Below are 20721 nucleotides of genomic sequence, written 5' to 3'. Positions count from 1 at the left end.
TACTTTTCTTTTTATATTCCTTTTTTTCTTGAACATTTAAATACTTAAGATTCAGTGTAAGTTCCCTTACAGTAGCAGCTCAGTGATCAAGAGCTTACCTTCGTTGTGAAAGTCTGATTAGATTCCACTCTGCATGTCCTTGTAGTGGACAACACCGTGTGCGTGGGCTTTCACCAGAGTAGGCAATTTTCCATCGTTCAATTGCAACAAACCGTCTCTTTAACCTGTATAGCACAATTTTGAAAAGTTAATTTGAAGTACAGCGGACAAGAGATAATAATATTAACCTAACTGGTATCAGTGTTTATTGATGAAGCGAAGGAATAAAGAAATGAAAGAAACTAAGCCTATGAAAATAGTTTCCGAATAACTCCGAAACTAGAATCGGATCCTTAAATATTTGTCCTTTGACTTGTTCCATAAAACAAATCGCAGTAATATGCCTAGCTTCAATTCCTAAGTTAGATCACCCCCGACATTTCAAGTGAATGCTGGGCAAACATGATTATTAATTTCTGCTGTGAGTGGTCTAGTTCGATCCCCAGTTATGCAAGTTTGTGGTGAACAACACCGTGTCCGTGAGTTTTCTGTCATCTGTTTCCTTTAGTCTGTAGGGCATAATCGTCAGACGTACACTGATGTTCAAAATGATTGTTGCATATCTATAATTGCTTTCTTGTAAGAATATAATTTGATAATTATTTTGTAGGGCACTTTTAATACTGATACTATGTGTATAATCGGGAAATGTATATTAGTGGTAAATTTCATAAGAAAAGAATTATAAATACGAAAATTAGAATGAGTAAAACTAAATGTTGCTAAATGGATAGGAAAATTTTATTTTCGTTTTATTGTTCTTATTGACTGCTCTTTTGACATGAAATTTGCTATACACACGTCTTTGCCGATTATACACATACTAACATTATAAGAAATACCTGGCGAATTCGCTATCAAATTATATTCCTACAACATATTTATAGATATGCGACAATAATTTTGGACATGAGTGTACATCTAAAAATTTCGGACCTTATGGAAAGTCGTTCTGACGCGCGATTAGTGCCATACTAGAGAGTTCTAGTAATATGTTTCCTGCAGTAGGCAGGCCTTTAATATGACGCTAATCATACGTCAAAACGGCTCTGCATAAGGCCCTTAGTGTTTTTCAACTTAATGCTCTGTAATTTAGTGTGATTCTTACATTCTCAGCAGCACTAAAGGAAAAAAAAAAAAAAAAAACTTCATTCAAACTGTAGCAGCCATGTAAACTTGTAGCGGTGATAGCAAGCAAACAAAAACACCTATCGACTTTCTGGTACGCTGTTCTTTAAAACGCTACTCTAACTGCCAACACTATAGTAATCCCCCCCTCGTGGTTTGTTTCAACGTTATGCATTAGGGAGATTGAATTGGTGGCTAGACCATAGGAATCTACCTTTTAGCAACTTGATTCTGGCCATCTTAGCTGTTCGATTTGTCAATGATATAGGACGTAAAATTAATATTTATATTACAAAATAATAATAATAATAATAATAATGAAAATGAACAAAGGATCGTAAACACGTATGATCTGTTCAGATCTTACAAGGAGAAATTTACTTCGGGACCATCTTTCGCGAGGTGGTAGTGCACTTTTTAAAGTGTTAATATTACAAACTGGGAGAGCGCAACAATAGCCAAAATAGGGAGAAAAAGCGTCTTGGTTTCCGACTTGCCGAATATACAGTGTCTCTCAAAGGTCCCCTAACAATAGGACAGCTCAACGAAATGTAACAGTGGAAACCGTGAGTGGACTTTGTGGTGGACAAACACGGTGCTCGGGGTTCTCCCACTTTCTTCATTTCACTCATTTCTCATCATCATAGTCTCCTTTAGCCTAACTGGCATAACCGTGGAACGTTAAACTTAAGCATTTCATTTCATTTTCAGGGGACACATTCTCCAAATAAAGATGTTTTCAATCTAAGGTAAAGGATATATTATTTTTAAATTAGACAAGCTGTTTGGCCTACACTCTCTTTATGTGCCCAATGATAAATGAAAATGCAACGTTGTTATTTACCGAGATCCACAAAAGTGAACGAAGATACTGTGTTTTACGCTAACGTGTCGAAGGCTAGCCCCCATTCACTATATTCTTAAACATTTATCGATCTCCGGGCAAATGGCAACGTTTCATTTTCATCTAACATTGAGCACATAAAGAGTGTACAGTCCAGACGGCTCGTCCGATTTAAAAAGGTCCTTCACTTTAGATTGAAAAAATCATATTTGGAGACAGTTTCTCCTGTTACATTTTGTTGCAACTGGTGATAATAATAGTTATCCTATGTCAAGGGACTTGAGACACCCTGTATGATATGACGCGTAAAGTTACCAAGTGATGATGTGGCAGTGAGGAACATCTACAGCTCACGTGCAATGGGGCCCGGGTACGATTCCCGCCCGGATCTTCTGTTTTTTGCTTTAACCAATAAGTAAGCTATTTTGTAACTACAAGTCAAATATTAAGTCACCGTATATTTATAATGCATAAAACAATAGAAATGTTCAAATCGGTTGTAAAACCTTTCAATGTTTCATGTTAACTAGCAATAGAATGTATACTCCGGAAATATATCGATATCACGAGTTATTGTTACCACAGTCTTGTAAAAAATGTTCTTGACGCTTCGTGTCTATATCTGGATAGCGTGCGAATTACAAGGTGATTTGAGGAGGAAATCCCCTTTGGTTATAGCATAGATCCAGTATTACCAAAGGGGATTTCCCAATGTAACGCATATCATTACCAATTGTCGTGCAAACCTCACTACAATATACTACGGCCATTACGATCAGTGACCTAGGGTATAACTATTAATTGAAAACGACGAAGCTTCAACGACCTCTCCTCTGAGAGAGATGAGGTACTCAATTTTTACTGTCCCAGCTTAGATCCTCGCTTCTACTTTTAACTTTATTTTAGTAATAGTGTTATATCCAGTGTTGTATAAGAGATCAGTGCTTTCTTTATTTTTTGTGCTCAGTATTCTAGTGCTTTCCATTCTATACCGCAACCAATATGCAGATTCCACGCAGAAAAATAATCCTTTTTTTTCCTTTTTATGCCACGGACGTGCAAGGTTCTATATGTGCTCCCAACACCACGTGCTTGCCTGTAAGTACTTAAGACGACAGCCACGAAGATACTGACGTCCACCATCGGCAAGTAACGAAGCTCAACAGAGTTACCCGACATTTCAGGTTAAAAAAAAAAAAAAAAAAAAAAAAAAATGCACACACCACAGAAGTCATCCGTCTCCACTGATTGATTATCCACGACATTCTAGGACGCATGGTCTCTGAGAACTCCTTATTCTCGTATCTAATACTGCTTGTAGACGATCCAAGAAAGCTTGAACAAGACTTGTTCAAGACCATCCAAGACTATTTGATGAAAAAGACGTCAGCACTGACGTCATTTTTGTCTTGAATTCAATAGTTTCGTTCAAGAAATTTCGTTTCGGTCCTGTTCTAAACAATCCAATTCAAGAGTATTCAATAGCCAATCAGCGCTCGAGTTGAGTGCAGGAAAAATACAAAACAAGTATGATGGCGTCGTGAGACAGAGCTGCAGTTGAATAAATATCTTTTCGTTACTCTTTTTCCATAATTATCTGATATTCCAAGTGTGTATTATAATAAACAAAAGCTAATATTTGCGCCGGGAGATATTGTTAGTATTTTTTATTCATAATATTCACGATTTATACGAGGGTCACTACGAAAGTTTTGAGATATGAAATAACTTACATACTTAAAATCAATTTAACACTTATATTTTCTCAAAGTATTCACCATTACACTGTACACACCTTTGCATCCTCGAAAACCACTTTTGGAAGCAGTGTTGCCAGTCTTTTCTTTAGGTGTTAAAAGTTGATTCTCGTAAGCCACTACAGCTTCTTCAGGGCTGAAAAAACCTCTTCCCACGCATGCGATCTTTGATCCTGGGAAACAGAAAAAAAAATCACGGGGGCAGGTCAGGGCTATATGGCGGATGAGTCAAAAGTTTCCTCCATAGATTCTAAAAACTGAATTGTGATGTTGGCCGTGTGTGCGGACGCGTTGTCATGATTAAGCAGGATCCCACGTAATCCAGTTCTTGGATGCCGTTCCCGAAGCTTCTGGAACACTTTTGTTAGGCAAAGAGTGGTGTACCACTGAGCAGTAACAGTCCATTGTTCTTCAAGTGGAACAGTTGCAACATGGCCAGATTTGGAGAAGAAAGTTGCGACCATCTTTTTCCCCACACTTCGCGGTCGCTTCACTTTCGTGGGTGGATTTTCGTCTGGAAAGATCCAAACTGTAGACTAGCGTTTATTTTCAGGGTCAAATTGATAGATCCAAGTCTCATCACCAGTAACAATGTCAGAGACGTGTCGAGAATTGTCTCCATTAAATCTTGCAAATATTTCTTCACACCATTCCACACGCATGCGCTTCTGCTGTTCAGTCAGTGTGAGGCACCCAACGAAATGAAACCTTCCTGAGCCGAAGATGATCATGAAGATTTTTTTGTTGCTGCTGGCGATCCAATGTTCACTGTAGATTCAATGTCCTTGAAAGTTGTTCTCGAATCATTTGTTCCACAGCGGCAATGTTTTCATCTGACACAGCTGTTGCCGGACGTCCAGCTCTCTCTTCATCTTTAAGCGATGTCCGGCCTCTTCTGAATTCACCAAACCACCGAAAAATTGTAGCACGGGAAGGAGCAATGTCCCCAAATGCTCTCTGCAAACGGTCAAGGCTTTGTGTCTCGTTCAAACCATTTTTGAAATCGTAAAGGATCATTGCCCGAAAATGTTCCCTTTCGAGCTCCATTCTAGACAGCCGAATACTGCTCACATCAACAAACAAGTCAAGGCGATACGGCCACACCGACAAGCGTGGCGAGTTGAAACTTGCTTCGCTTCTTCGCTCTGGATACCACTACCGAACGCAATTGTTGGAATTCAAATACTGTGTCACAACAATGCGTATCTCAAAACTTTTGTAGTGACCCTCGTATAGTTATAATGCTTGCATGCTTGCTTGTATTCTTGTTAAATTTTGAGGCAATGAGAAGTATAAGTATTAATATGAGAATTTAATATACAAGAATACCGGGTGTAGATTAAGAAAGAAGAGACCATTAAATAATAATAAAAAAAAATATATAACTGACTTTTCTTGATTTGATAAGACGTTTTGTATAGTTATTAATCTCTGATAATATCAAATAATTGCGTACAGATTGATAATATGCTCGCAAACTGAAGTATCCTGGAAATTATTACATGTTATCCTATTGTAATCTAATTATTTTATCACGAAATCTACACGTAGTATTTGAGAAGTTAAGAATTAAGGTAGAGATTGCTTTCACGTGTGCAGATTAATTTTACTAGTGCTTGCCCATAAGGTACAAATGTGCATCCCAACATATGCTACATACAAGACTGTGCAATAATAATAATAAATAAAAATCGAGATGCTATTTAACAGTGTCGGGGCAGGAGCATTGAAGGGGATCCACGGGAAAGTACGGCCGCACGGAGCAGGCGCGTCATCGACGGAGGTTATAGTACAAGAATAAGAATCATGTATAAATGAGAATAGTGCAACAAACCCTTGACATCGTATTCACTCATTTGAACTGAACTATAGTTCTTGTATTTATTTGATACTGGTAACATTAAACTTTTAAATATAAAATACTGGTTTCCTACATTATACAGGCATGTTTCGACAGTGGGAATTATTACGGTATCTCAGATAACTCTCCTTCATACACACACACACATTTTAACAGTAAAATTACTATTCGTTTGACGGGTTATTCTTAACCAGGACCAAAACAGGGAAAGATTTGTGAAGAAAGTCTGATGCAGATATGGGAGGTAAAACTTGTAGCTGAAAAATATTATCTTTGCTTCGTTTGGTTTTCTGTTTTCAGCCTTTTCTTTAAACAGTCTTCGATGCCAAAGCATAAATAACATCAAAAGGCAGCCATTGCTGCGTGATACACAATTTTAGGAAACAGTTCGATTTTTTCTTTTTAAGTGTGGTTCTGTCATTAGTACACCATTTGAAAAATCATTTTTTTTAAAAAAAAAAAAGATTATTATAGGGAACGATTTTATACCTAAAAACTTTTACACTTTACTTTTTTAACGTCAGCTAACCTAACTCGCATTTAATGTAAAAAGGACAAATTACTTAGTGAAGATTCAAAGGGATTGCTACAAAAACAATTGACCTGTTTTCTAAATTATTTAATATAATCTATTAAATTACAAATGCCTTCAGAAAGTTACAAAAAATATGCTGATATTATAGCTATTCATGCGCAGGTCTGAACTAAATCACTACGCAGTTTCGCTTTCATTTATTCTCATAGTTACAGTCTATTGTTTTGAACTGATATCTATTAACGAGAATATAAAATAGATTCAATACCTCTATGATCGTGTAAAAGTTGTTTCAAGTCCATTCGAGACTCTTGCTCAAGTGTCTCGAACAATACTCCTTTGAACGTGTAAATTTGAGGTATTGGATGGTCTTGTTCAAGACCATTCAAGACTATTTGATGAAAAAGACATCAGCATTGACGTCATTTTTCTCTTGAATTCAATAGTTTCGTTCAATAAATTTCGTTTCGGTCGTGTTCTAAACAATCCAATTCAACACAGACTAGAATATACAATTCAAGAGCATTCAATAGCCAATCAGCGTTCGAGTTTGAGTGCAAGAAAATACGAAACAAGTAGGATGGCGTCGTGAGACAGAGCTGTAGTTGAATAAATATCTTTTCGTTACTCTTTTCCATAATCCAAGTGTGTATTATAATAAACAAAGCTAATATTTGCGCCGGAAGATATTGTTAGTATTTTTTGTTGATACTATTGACGATTTATATAGTCATAATGCTTGCATGCCCATTACTTTTGTTAAATTTTGACGCAATGAGAAGTGTAAGTATTAATTTGAGAATTTAATATACAAGAATACCGGGTGTAGATTAAGGAAGAGTCCATTAAATAAAAAATATATAACTGCCTTTTCTTGATTTAATAAGACGTTTTGTACTGTTATTAATCTCTGATAATATCAAATAATTGTGTACAGATTGATAATATGCTCGCAAACTGAAGTATCCTGGAAATTATTACATGTTATCCTATTGTAATCTAATTATTTTATCACGAAATCCACACGTAGTATTTGAGAAGTTAAGAATTAAGGTAGAGATTGCTTTCACGTGTGCAGATTAATTTTACTAGTGCTTGCCCATAAGGTGCAAATGTGCATCCCAACATATGCTACATACAAGACTGTGCAATAATAATAATAAATAAAAATCGAGATGCTATTTAACAGTGTCGGGGCAGGAGCATTGAAGGGGATCCACGGGAAAGTACGGCCGCACGGAGCAGGCGCGTCATCGACGGAGGTTATAGTACAAGAATAAGAATCATGTATAAATGAGAATAGTGCAACAAACCCTTGACATCGTATTCACTCATTTGAACTGAACTATAGTTCTTGTATTTATTTGATACTGGTAACATTAAACTTTTAAATATAAAATACTGGTTTCCTACATTATGCAGGCGTGTTGCGACAGTGGGAATTATTACGGTATCTCAGATAATTCTCCTTCACACACACTCACACATTTTAACAGTAAAATTACTACTCGTTTGATCGGTTATTCTTAATCAGTACCAACACACAGAGATAGATTTGTGAGGAAAGTCTGATGCAGATATGGGCAGTAAGTCCTGTAGCTGAAAAATATCATTGTTTCGTTTGGTTTTCTGTTTTCAGCCTTTTCTTTAAACAGTCTTCGATGCTAAAACATAAATAACATTAAAAGGCAGTCATTGCCTCGTGATACACATAATTTTAGGAAACAGTTCGATTTTTTCTTTCTGAGTGTGGTTCTGTCATCAGCACGCCATTTGAAGAACCAGATTTTTTTAAAAAAAGCTTAGCATAGGGAACGATTTTATACCGAAGCAGCACTTAACTTTTTTAACGTTACCTAACATAACTCGCATTTAATGTAAAAGGGACAAACTACTTAAGTGAAAATTCGACGGGATTGCTGCAAAATCAATTGACCTGTTTTCTAAATTATTTAAAATAATCTATTAAATTATAAATGCCTGCAGAAAGTTACGAAAAATATGCTAATATTATAGCTATTCATGCGCAGGTCTGAACTAAATCACTACGCAGTTTCGCTTTCATTTATTTTCATAGTTACAGTCTCTTGTTTTGGACTGCCATCTATTAACAAAAATATAAAACAGATTCAATACCTCTATGATCGTGTAAAAGTTGTTCCAAGTCCGTTCGAGACTCTTGTTCAAGTGTCTTGAACACTACTCCTTTGAACGTGTAAATTTGAGGTTTTGAATGGTCTTGTTCAAGCTTTCTTGGATTGTCTACAAGAAGCATTAGACAGCTTGTCATTGAGAGGCACCTATATATACCTTGGCTGCAAGAGCCTTGGTTGCTATCGCCCTAAGCAGGCCCGTATCTAGGGGAGCCGCCCTCCCCATAAATTTTTGCTGCTCCCCCGTCTAAAATTTTCACGGTAGACTTGAAATGGTTGGATCGGGCCCTCCCTAACTTCAGCTTTTCACTTGACTGTCAATTCAAAGTCGCCAATTTGATTCTCTTATTATTTAATTGCAGTTGAAAGCAGGCCCAAGTTTGTCCAAGAATTTTCATGTCGAGAATGGTCTGAAGCAAGGAAATGCGTTGTCACCATTGTTATTCAACTTTGTCCTGGACTACGCTATAAGGAAAATCAGAGATAATAACTAGGGCCTAGAGTTGAAAGGTATTCACCAAATGCTTTAACCATCGGTGGACCATCGATGGGCAACTAGCGACATCTCACCAAATATTGGCGGCCTTGCAGCGACGATCCCCGGTGGCCCCACTTCCATTTTGAAAATTATACCTCCAGCGGCAGAAACGCGACGAAACGCCAATGAACAACAAAATTACTTCCCCAAAATATATTCAATCGCTTATATGCGTAATTTGTTTACATTAAGGTGTCTAAAAAAAGTTTCAAAACGTAAAAAAATAAATAAATAAATAAAGTAACCGCAGTGGGCGCGAACCACCTATCTTTTGATTACCAGGCGCATCTCTTCTAACTTGGCCACGGAGGCGATGAAGAGAACGTCGCTTCTAGAGGGATAAATCGTTGAAATCTTTTTAATTTGGGTAATCTAAGTGATCCTGTACCATGTATATTCGACGATAACCGTTTGGGTTCAAATAAAATTCGCTCGCCATGTAGTTTTATAACAAAATGACGCGCGTCTATTTACTTTATTTCATGTTTCTCCCTTATTCACTTTCAAATGATCGGCGACAGTTGCCATCTAAATTCATACTATTATACAGTGTTGCCACAGTCCTAGCACTGGAGTGGGCTAAAAATAGTACCAAATTTAAACCAAAAGAGCTGAATTCATTATGTTATACAAATGTAATACATAGCTCTATAACACGAAACTAAAAGGGGCAAAGCTCTAAAACACCTCCCTACCTCTTCCAAAAGTCAAAATCAAGAAAGTGCTCTTTCTACAAATTACATTTTAAAAACACTCAAATAGAAGACTCTGGAATAACCGTGGAAGTAGATGAAACTTTTCTAGCAAGTAGAAAGTATAGCCGCAAATTAAAAGGGAAAACAGTTATCGTTTTCGGTATGTATTGTAAGGAAACCAAACGCGCCTCTATTTCAAAGTGACCAATAAACCAAAACGGTATATGAAAAAATGCATAATACGAGGAACAAACCGGTCATCTCAGAATTCGTGTGTAGTTATAATAAACTATTATTATATAAATTATTGCGTCTTATTCTCGATTATATTTACTACCGAAGGAGGATAATAGACTATAAGAAGAATATAAGGTAAATAAACTGATATTTGTAAAAAATCTAAAACCGGTCCAGGGTCGTAGAATCTTACCTAGACATCATAACACATTATTAATAATTATAAGTATTATAACAGCAAGTATTAGTTAAATGGTGCTGAATTGGGTAGAATTGTACCAACGTTTTCAGAAAAGGGGCTGAAAATGCCAACGTGGTACCAACGGGCCGATGAATGACGAAAGGGGCTAAATTTGGTACAATTGTACCAAGTGTGGCAACACTGCTATTATACGTATTCATCTCAAGATTTTTCACTTCATGATGTAGAGGCAAGGATTACTCTTGACCTTTGGAGCTCATTTTAGGAGCAATTTACCAGGAAAAATAATATATTATTTTTATTATTCTCATATATATATTATTATATATAATAATATATATTATTATTATATATATTATTCTTATTATTATATATAATAATAAGAGCATGCACATGACTGTGATAGTTCGTGGTAGTTCCTTCATGATTCTCCGAGACGAATCGAAGAAGCGCGGAACAAAATGAAGTCCTCGCTTTTACGCGGTGCTAACTTCCAACACCTCGACTCTAGATATCTCGACTAGACAAAACCCTTCCGCCAGTGGCATACTAGCGGCAATCCTTTGACGCATCGTTATAGCGACGGTCGACACTTACCGGCAAGTGGGGCACTAGGTGTTGGCGACGTTTACGGCATGGGTATGGCGTATGCTGATAATGTAAATTTAATAGGGGATGATAGAACAATATAAAGAAACGCAGAGGTCTTATTAAACGCTTGGATGGAAATGGGTTTAGAAGTAAACGCAGAGAAAACTAAATACATGGAAATTCGTCGGGATCGTAATACGGCAAATTATGAATGCGTTAGGCTTGTTTTAGACGGAAACATTTATTGTATCATTTCTCGTAGCAGATGTCCTGCCACAAACCTCGTATAATATTCTATGGCATCAAAAGTATATGGTGCTTATATAGTAGTATTTTGATAAGTATCTTGTCGTGACATAGCAAACAAATTACTGGAGAATAGCGCAATTATGGCTCCGAAACTAAAGACAGATTTCGGTCGCTATTTCTTTTAGTCCTTTGTCGCATATGCTTATTATGATACAAAGGACTTTTAACTTTGTACAAACAAGGATGCTCCTCATATTTTCCCATCTGCATAATAATAGGATCCCTACTCCAACTCATTTTTCTTTACTACAGTTCAATTTTCTACTCAAAACAAAGGGCATGGATATTTGGCACAAAAGCTTTCGCTTCCTTTTAACACACCACGGCGCTGCAATCGGACCAGAAATGCTGGGGAAAATGATACGAAATATAGCAGGTTCCATCGACAAGAAATGCCATAGGATATGCCATGGCATGGGAAATGCTATAGCATTTGCTACTTTACACGGTAGGATATCGATTATACGATTTTTGCTATGAGAAATGCTACGATAAATGCTCCCGTCTAAAACTAGCCTTAGAATATCATTGATTAAGTGGCAGTTCCAAATATCTATTATCAATAATAACGGACGAAAACCATATTCACAAAGAAATTAGACGTCAACTAAAAGCAAGGAATACGTATTATTATTCAGTTCAAAATTTTTGTCGTCGCGAATTCTGTCGAAGAATTTGAAGCTTAAAATATATAAAACGATAATCATGTCTGTTGTTTTGATTGGTTGTGAAACATGGTTTCTTACTTTGAGGGAAAAACAGTCTGCAAGTATTTGAGAACAAGATCCTGTGACGAATATTCGGGCCCAAGAGGAACGAGAATGATGAATGGCGGAAACTTTATAACGAGACATAATTTATACGGTTTGCCAAACATTGTTAGGGTTTCAAGTCTAGGAGGCTCAGGTGGGCAGGTCATGTAGCCATAATGGAAGAAGTTAGAAATGCTTTCCACGTCTTAACTGGAAGACCAATCGGAAAATGTCCATTAGAAAGACCTAGGCCCAGATGGAGGAGAATACTAAAAAAAAGAAACCTTTGAGTTTTACGTCCAACGTTTATGCCAGCTAGGCTAAAATGGATCTTGCAGAAATAATACAAAGTAGAAACTGGATCCAATTGGCTAAAAAATAGAAGTCAGTGGAGAGCTTTTGTGAACGCTGCATTGAACCTTCGGGTTCCGTAGGCCATATAGTTAGCAGTGTTGGGATGTAAAGTAACGGAGGTAACGCGTCACAAGTAATGCGTTACTTTTTAAGTAACGTTTCCTAGTAACACGTTACATTTTTTCCAAAGTAACTGTAACGGTAACGCGTTACAATTTTTAAGTAACTTACCAAGTTTGTGTTAGGCTAGTTTTAGACGGAAGCATTTATGGTAGCATTTCTCGTAGCAAAAATCGTATCATCGATATCCTACCGTGTAAAGTAGCAAATGCTATAGCATTTCCCATGCCATGGCATATCCTATGGCATTTCTTGTCGATAGAACCTGCTCTATTTCGTAGCATTTTCCCCAGCATTTCTGCTCCGATTGCAGCGCCGTGGTGTGTTAAAAGGAAGCGATGTGTGGGAAATTGAATTGTAGTAAAGATAAATGAGTTGGAGTAGGGATACTATTATTATGTTGATTAAAAAATATGAGAAACATCCTTGTTTGTACAAAGTTAAAAGCGTGCAGTTTCACTATACAGATACACACAGAATCAGGGCCGGCGCGAGGGGGGGTCGAGCCGTGCCACCGCCCAGGGCAGCAAGTCTAATGGGCGGCAAAAATTGAAAAGGAAAAGAATACCATCAAAATATAATGCTTCGTAATGGGCCCACATGGAAAAATAAAACTGTGTTCATCTGAGAATATAATTGAACTTACTTCACTCACATTTAGGAAAATTCTCACTCATGAAATTCGGAGCATTTTTCCTCATTTTCAATTATCAAACAGGTATCGTTCAATATTTCCCTTGCAGCGACGTAGATAAGATTTTCAGCTAGGGTGGATAAAATTATCAAGGTATATTTTATATGTTTTCTATTCAACAATGTTCTAACGCTCCATTCCAAGTATGCAAAAGTACACTCCCACTTGAGAACCAAATAAATACCACCATTACTTAGGAAAAGATGTCCAAACTAGAATCATTCAGATTCTTAGTGAACAAATAAAAAGTAAAATGCTGTCTTTGTTGAGAGTTGCAAAATATTATAGTATAATACTAGAGTGTACGTCAGATATTTCTGGTACCGAGCAAATGGCAATAATCGTTCATGTACAAATTACATACAGTAATGGAGAATGCCCTGTAAAAATTTGAGAACACTTTCTTGGTTTCGTAGCGGTAACAGACACCACTATTCTAGGACTGGCAGAAGTAATAATTAAACATATAAAAGAAATTAACATTCCTATCGAAGACATAAGGGGCCAAGGATATGACAATGTTTCCAATATGAAAAGCAAACATTCAGGTATTCAGAAGAGAATTTTAGAAATAAATTCCCGAGTCTTCTATGTTCTTTGCAATATCATTCAGTAAACCTTCTCGTTAATGATGCAGCCACATTTCAGTACGCCGTTCCATTTTTTGTATAGCTAAAAAAGTTAGATTTTTTTTCTGCATCGGTTCAACATTGGGCCATACTAAAGGAACATATTAGCAGTCTCACTTTAAAACCATTGAGCACCACAAGATGCGAGAGCCGAATTGATGCTCCGACTCCATTCAGATACGAGTCTCTCGTATCAAACAGGGAAAGTTTATGATGCCTTACTTCAAATAAATAATGGCAATAGAACAGATAGAATGGTCGCCGTCGATGCTCTGTGTATGGCAAACCAGCTGCATAACTTTCCTTTCCTTTACTCACTAGTTATTTGGTATGATTTTTTACTCCACATAAACATAGTAATTAAAAGTCTCCAAAGCATTGATTCTCGTGTGTTGGATGCAGTTGAGGTTTCTTGACAATATATCTGAATACTTTGAGAGGAGCAGAAATGATGCAAAGTTTCAATCTTACTTAGTTGATATGGAGTTATCATTAGCATTAGACATGGATGACCCACGGATAGGTAATACAATGCAAGCTCGAAGTCGAAAGAGGAAGAAACAATTTCAGTACGAGGCAGAGGATGAAGCTATTGAAGATCCACAAATAAGATACAAGAGCGATTTTTATTACAAACTTCTAGACGTGATTGTGTTAGCTTTAAGAGAAAAGTTTGAGCAACTTAAACATCACATCGAGTATTTCGATTTTCATTACGATATAAGTAATCTTAAAGATATGTCACCTGAACTTTTGTCTGAAAAGGTACTGAACTTGCCGGCATTTTAACACACGAAGAATCAAAAGATATTAACTCCAGTGACTTGAAAGACGAACTAAAAGTGTTGTCCGCTATAGTTAAGCGTAAAAGTTCAACAAAAGAAACTTTAATTAAGGAACATGATTTTACTCCCAACGTTAGTGTTGCACTTAGGATTTTGTTAACCTTACCGGTAACCGTGGCAAATGGAGAAAGAAGGTTTTCGACGAAACTTAAGCTTATTAAAAACTATCTACGTCTTCCATGTTTGAAACAACACGAATTGGCTGAAACATTGGATTACGCGAATGTTATACACAAATTTACTCATATCAAAGCAAGAAAAGTTTCTTTCAATTAAGGTATGTTAAATTCATGTATCACTATTGTGTTCTAGTACATCATAAGGCTTAGACTAATCACTAAATTTTGCCGTAAAGCTGATTCACTATTATTTTCATGCTTCATACTCTATTGGAAACACCTTTGGCGTGGGAGACCCGGGTTCGATTCCCGGCGGGAGCTCATGTGGTTCGGATTCCACGTTAATCAGTAGGTCCACGTCTCATATAACCTCGCTGGCGAAAGGGACGCTAAACTAAAAATCAACTCAACCAACCAACTCTATTGAAAACACCTTTTGATATAAAATAAGTTTAAAAATTAAAATTCTTGGTTGTGACTAAAGCACTTTTTTTTAAAAAAATATTTTCTGTATGCGCTGCTGTATATCACAGGTATACAGCGAAATCGAGCATACTGGATACTGTGTTATATATGGAGTCATTTAAATATTACGTAATCATTCGAGAGAGGTAGTTCAATTTTTTGTTTACTTTTACATTTCATACATGTTTTTAAACGGGGCATCCTACTTTTCCGTGAGACTTGAACGTTTTCTGTCAAAATAAGGTTGCGGGTTAAAGGGGCGGCATGTGAAAGTACCGCCCAGGGCGGCAAAACTGCTAGCGCCGGCCCTGCACAGAATTTCATTGAATTTTTTTTTCATTTATAGGTGTGCTCTTGCATTCTCCGGTGCAGGTTCACTTTAACAGGTGATAACGTGTAGTTTTACTATACGGATCCATAGTATAAGTAGTAGTAGTAGGAGGAGGAGTAAGTAGTAGTAGGTGCATTCATAGTAGTAGTAGTAGTAGTAAGAGTAATAGTAGTAGAAGTAGTAGCAGTAGGAGTACTTAGTAATAGTAACAGTAGCAGTAGGTGTAGTAGTAGTAGCGGGGGCGGATCCAGAGGGGGGCGATCGGGGCGATCGCCCCCCAGAAGAGGAAACTTTTTTATTTTATATAAAAATAAAAATAATCCCAAAGTTTGGAGCCCTTAAAAGTTGCAGTATGACAATTCACCGCCCCCCCAGAAGTCGGTCCTGGATCCGCCCCTGAGTAGTAGGAATAGGAGTAGGAGTAGGAACGGGTAGTAATAGTAGTAGAAATAGGAGTAGGAACGGGTAGTAGTAGTAGTTGGAATAGGAGTAGTAGTGGTAGCAGTAGTAGTAGCAGCAGTAATGGGAATGGGTTAGAAGCCCTGAAGGGGATGATTGGGTTCTGTTTTCGATACCAAATGGGGAAATTACAGACTTGTCAAAATTTTATGGCAGCTTATTGAAAATTACGTGCATTTCAGGTTCGACTTTAATTTCTATATTTCCACATAAATACGCATCTCAGATGTAAGTGCACACCATATTTCCATTACTTATACACTACTCTATTAAAACATTAGAAATTTCTTCTGTAAATTTTAAAATCTATGGATCTGTATAGTATAACTGCACCGTTAAAAGTCCTTTGTATCATAATAACCATATGCGAAAAAGGGCTTTAGAAGAAATAGTGACTGAAATATCTGTTTTTAGTTTTGGAGCCATAAGTGCGCTCTTTTCCAGTGATTTGTTTGCTACGTCACGACAAAATGCTTATCAAAATGCTACCGTGTAAGAGCACAATATACTTTTGATGCCATAGAATATTATACGAGATTTTTGGCAGCACATCTGCTACGAGAAATGCTACGATAAATGCTTTCGTCTAAAACTGGCCTTACACTTCGGATGAGTAACTACAATATATCTATATTTTCTCGGAGACAAATGTTTCTTTCTTGTAAGTGAATTTCTCAGAATGGAGCAATGCAGCATGAACTGTGTCAGTGACCGACATTAAGTCACCGACATACAAAGAAACAGATAAGATCTTAGTGCTATTTCCTGTTTTTGGAAGATAAGCTTTAGAGAAATCACATGTACTGATTGCAAGCACCTGGAAAAATTTTTCATAGATTTTGACAGCTCCAAATCAATCTATTCAATGATTGAACTACGAAACCAATGGTACTCCATTTTACTTTGGTGTTGTTTTTATAAAGATGGAGAACGAAAATATTTTACCGTTCAAACATTTGAAAGAATACTTTTTCTTAAGAGCTGAGGGGGATGGTGGACAGAATTTAAAAGCAAAGTGTCTGAAATGCCCCGGCGGGAAATATTTATCACCAACTAGGATGCCATTATTAACGATATACAGTAAGGGGTTAATTGAATAAACTGTGTTCTGATGAACAGGCCTACTTTATTACTAGAAAAAAGGTTGTTGATGGTATGTAATATTGGAGTTCTTTCAGATCAGTTTACGTGTCTTAGAATTCCGTTGATTATAGCGTTTGATGCAACTAGTTTTAAAAAGCGTGTATCGATTTTAGAGTTACTGGCAAGTTTTGATTCACCTCCAGTTCATGTGTTCTCATTTTATTAGTTGAAGTGTAATGCTTCTCTACATTCTGTATTTTTAACTTCCCATAACAATATTGTTGTTGAATTACAATTAGTTTAGCAGAATAATAAGCAGCCATTTTTTTAGAACGCAGTATGGCATTTCAGTTAGTGTTACATTATAAGAAAATGTTTATATAGCTGTCAAGCAAGAATTTGTTCTTGCATCTATAAGCGATTCAGAACGTGCAATATTGCGTTTATAAAATCAGCAAAGCACATCAAATTTCCAATAGAATAATTGTCCGCATGAGAAGTTATAGCAGTGCTAAGATTATCAATCGACAGTTCTAAGTATTTCCGATGATTGAGGAAAATCAGGATGTGCAATAACAATAATAATAATAATAATAATAATAATAATAATAATAATAATAATAATAATAATAATAATAATAATAATAATACGGAAAATTGAATAGGATTTTTTTTTTACATATTGAAATTTCGGACCTAAAAGTAACGCACTACTTTCGAAGTAGGATAACATTTACTTTTCTGTGCCATTAACGCGTTAGTAACATGTTATATTTTAAAGTAAAGTAAAGTAACTTGTACATTTTTACAAGTAACTTACCCAACACTGATACATAATTGCGATTTTCACTTGACGTGAAACCAATATCGACAGCTAATTTTTGGTTAGTATTCTGATTATTGATACGAAAAATGATAAATCTTAACAGGATAAAAGAAGCACAACTGATTAAAGGTAATTTGAAATTAGTTTGGAACTATGTCGATTGGTGGCGATTTTCCATTTGACTATCAAATTAGTATCGCCAATTTATTTAGTTTATTATATATTCCAATTAAAATTATAAATAAAAATTTGTACGGTACAATCCATCACAAGTGTAGTACAATCGAAACTTTTTTTTTTTTTACTTTTGAGATACATTTTACGTAATGGCGATTTTCATTTGCCGACAAGCCTGATTAGAAAGATGAAAAATGTCAATAGCACAATTGAGCACAAACGTAGCGCAACTGATTCAACATAATTTGAAATTAGTTTAGAAATATTTTATTGCTGACGATTTTGACTTGACCATCAAGTTAGCGTCGCCACTTTATTTTGTTTATTATTTATTCTAGTTGATAATAAATGAAATGTTAAACGGCACAATCCAGCACGAATGATTGTGACTATTTTCGATAATAATTGTTTCAGTAGTTATTTTGTCTTGACGTAGTAGTGATGTAATGATGTGATTTTCCGTACGGAAAATTAAATAGAAAAATGGGATTTTTTTCTTTACTAAAGGGGATTTTACAACGTTTTGTGTTGGTATCACCAGAAACTTTAAAAGAAAAAGAAGAAACATGCCATAGTATTTCTGAGATTTACAAAATAAATGTCTCGAAATGAAATTAAGTATTTTATTATGTCGAGTTTGAACATTGTAACAGATGTGATGTATTTCTGATCAGTGATTATTTTGTGAATGGATAGTGAAAAAAAATCATTATATCAGGTAAGTTTGTGAGCTTAATACTATAAAAAGTTCTTTAATGTCTGCCTTTACATTTGATTATTAGTATTTTATGCATACTTTTTTTTTCTTTCTCTAAGGAATGGAAGTTCTGCTCACATTCATGTTAAAATTTGTAATCATTTTTTTCTTGTTTCCTGCGTACACATAACTGATACGGATGATACTGGTAGTATTATGAGCTTCTCCGTGGTTGGTGTAACTCGTCTTACACATATAGGCGAAATCTTTCATCCTCGTAAGATTTTCAGTTGTTATACGTAATAGTGTTTGTTATCTTATTAAGTGAAGTTATTTACATGGTACGTTGCCAAGAATATATCGTTTCAAACTCTTACTCCTTTTACGTCTCACAATTATATAGTGAAGATTAAAGGAGAAGATTAATGCAAGTTAATGATTATGTAAGAATTAGTGGGATGACATAAACTTGACCATATACAGTCCGTTGCTCACTGATAAATAGGACCGCTTTAAAACGTTAGAGCACAACAACGTTGGGTTAGCTGAGGGAAATTTGAATCCACTGTGTTACAATTAATCTTCGTTGTCCCTAATAGTATCAGGTATTATTTAGTTTCTCCCCCAAATCGCTTAGTAATGACTGACACTCAGTAGTGATACAGTTCGTTATTTGTAATTCTGATAGGTATAAATACAGTGTGGACATATGGCATAAAGACTAAAGTGCATAAAACACAGATCAACTTGTGATATATGGCCACTAAAAACCACGAATGTTAACCGTGTCAGGTCAGGGGCGCAGGAGGGGCTGATGTGATAATGGGGGGTTAGTTCGTAGGGGACAGGCGCGTCAGCAGTGGTCTGTACACGCATTAGCGAGGTTGTAAGTCGGAGCCGTCGATGGATTTGGGGAGAGAGTAAATGTCATACGAATATCAACTAGAGAGGGCATTTTAAAGTTTATTCAGATAATAATATGGGAGGGTCCTAACAAACAGCTCGGCATTTATTCGGAAGTTGGGCATCCGATACTTTTCGAGCAAAATCTTCATAAAGGCTGATAAAATAAATAATTTTTCAATTCGTACGTTCTTAACTGACCTTAGGGTTCCTTTCATTACATCGTGAGGTAGGGGAGAGGTTAGGTTTGGTTTGCATATACAACAGAGGTACTCTTGGACGTTCGAACAAAATTTACTATTTAATTCACGGAGTATTGCCGAGTGAGCGTTAGTGAGTGAAGGCGGGTTAGAGCCCCGCAGGGCACGTTGTTTTCAGTCTTAACACTGAACTCCAATTAATATAGGTTTTTTTTTCTTTATAGCACTTACCTTAGTACTCCGGATCGTATTGAAAACAATAACTTTCTCTATTTTTTTTTTTTTTTTTTTTTTTTTTTTTTTTTGTCATCTCCTTTCCACACTTAACACAATTTGTTTTTAGGTTCATTAATTCATGCTCTTCACATAGTTTTAGAACATTTTGCTCGTTATAAACGTATTGCTTCGTGAAATTTATCACAGTCAGTTCACATCCTGTGCATCGTTTCGGTATATTTGCCGCCATGTTGATAATATAAATGTTCGTTAGTTTCCCACAATGCAACTATTCTGTTACCTTGCGCCAAGTAGTTCCCTCCGCTCGCCGAATAGTCTCATGTTTGTAACCGTTTATATATAACAAATAAAGATATTTTTCGAGATCCTTATATATTATCAAGCGCACAAACGATCAAATTACCCATATCTTCCCTGTAAATTTTAAAAATTTTGCAGGAAACGGACGCCAACTTTGGAAATTAACCCAAAAACTTAATGAACACAATGTTATTAACCACAAATGACGTGGCCTGTGATCGAATCAAGAACCAGCACCAGTGCTTAAAGTGAGGCGGTATAAGCCGGTTATGCATCCGAAAGTTCGAAAAGTTGCTGGTATGGCATACCGGTATAAATAGCTGATTTAAATTGTAATTTGCGTGCAGAAGACAACACAGTCTACACAGAAATAAATACGATGTTAGCATTGAGGCAACAAATATATTTGTACTATCAAATATTTCGTTGCTGCTGCTTCGAAAGTGAATAAAATTCCCTATCACTCTATTCAATTACATAATTTATGCTCTTAATTTTTTTCAACATTTCGGAGAGCAATTCCACCCCCTGAAAAAAATCTAACTATCTTACCACTCGCCTAAGATGTTTAACCTGGATCC

General features: G+C 36.2%; 1 protein-coding gene across 2 annotated transcripts in view; it reads left to right on the top strand.

Moving 5' to 3' along the window:
* The first annotated feature begins 18338 nt into the window (after positions 1 to 18338).
* The window catches only part of bigmax (helix-loop-helix-leucine zipper transcription factor bigmax), a 69313-nt gene continuing 66930 nt past the window's right edge, over positions 18339 to 20721 (top strand). The window contains exon 1 of one of the 2 annotated variants that reach the window (XM_081749095.1): positions 18339 to 18521. The gene's annotated coding sequence lies outside the window, so the exon portion shown is untranslated. The remainder of the gene's footprint in view (positions 18522 to 20721) is intronic. The other variant, XM_081749096.1, reaches the window with a different exon arrangement.

This window comes from Thermobia domestica, chromosome 2 (genome assembly GCF_964235325.1).
Source record: "Thermobia domestica chromosome 2, izTheDome1.hap1.1, whole genome shotgun sequence".
Classification (NCBI taxonomy): domain Eukaryota; kingdom Metazoa; phylum Arthropoda; class Insecta; order Zygentoma; family Lepismatidae; genus Thermobia; species Thermobia domestica.
The sequence above is the reverse complement of the archived record's forward strand: the minus strand, read 5'-3'. Positions and strand labels throughout refer to the sequence as shown.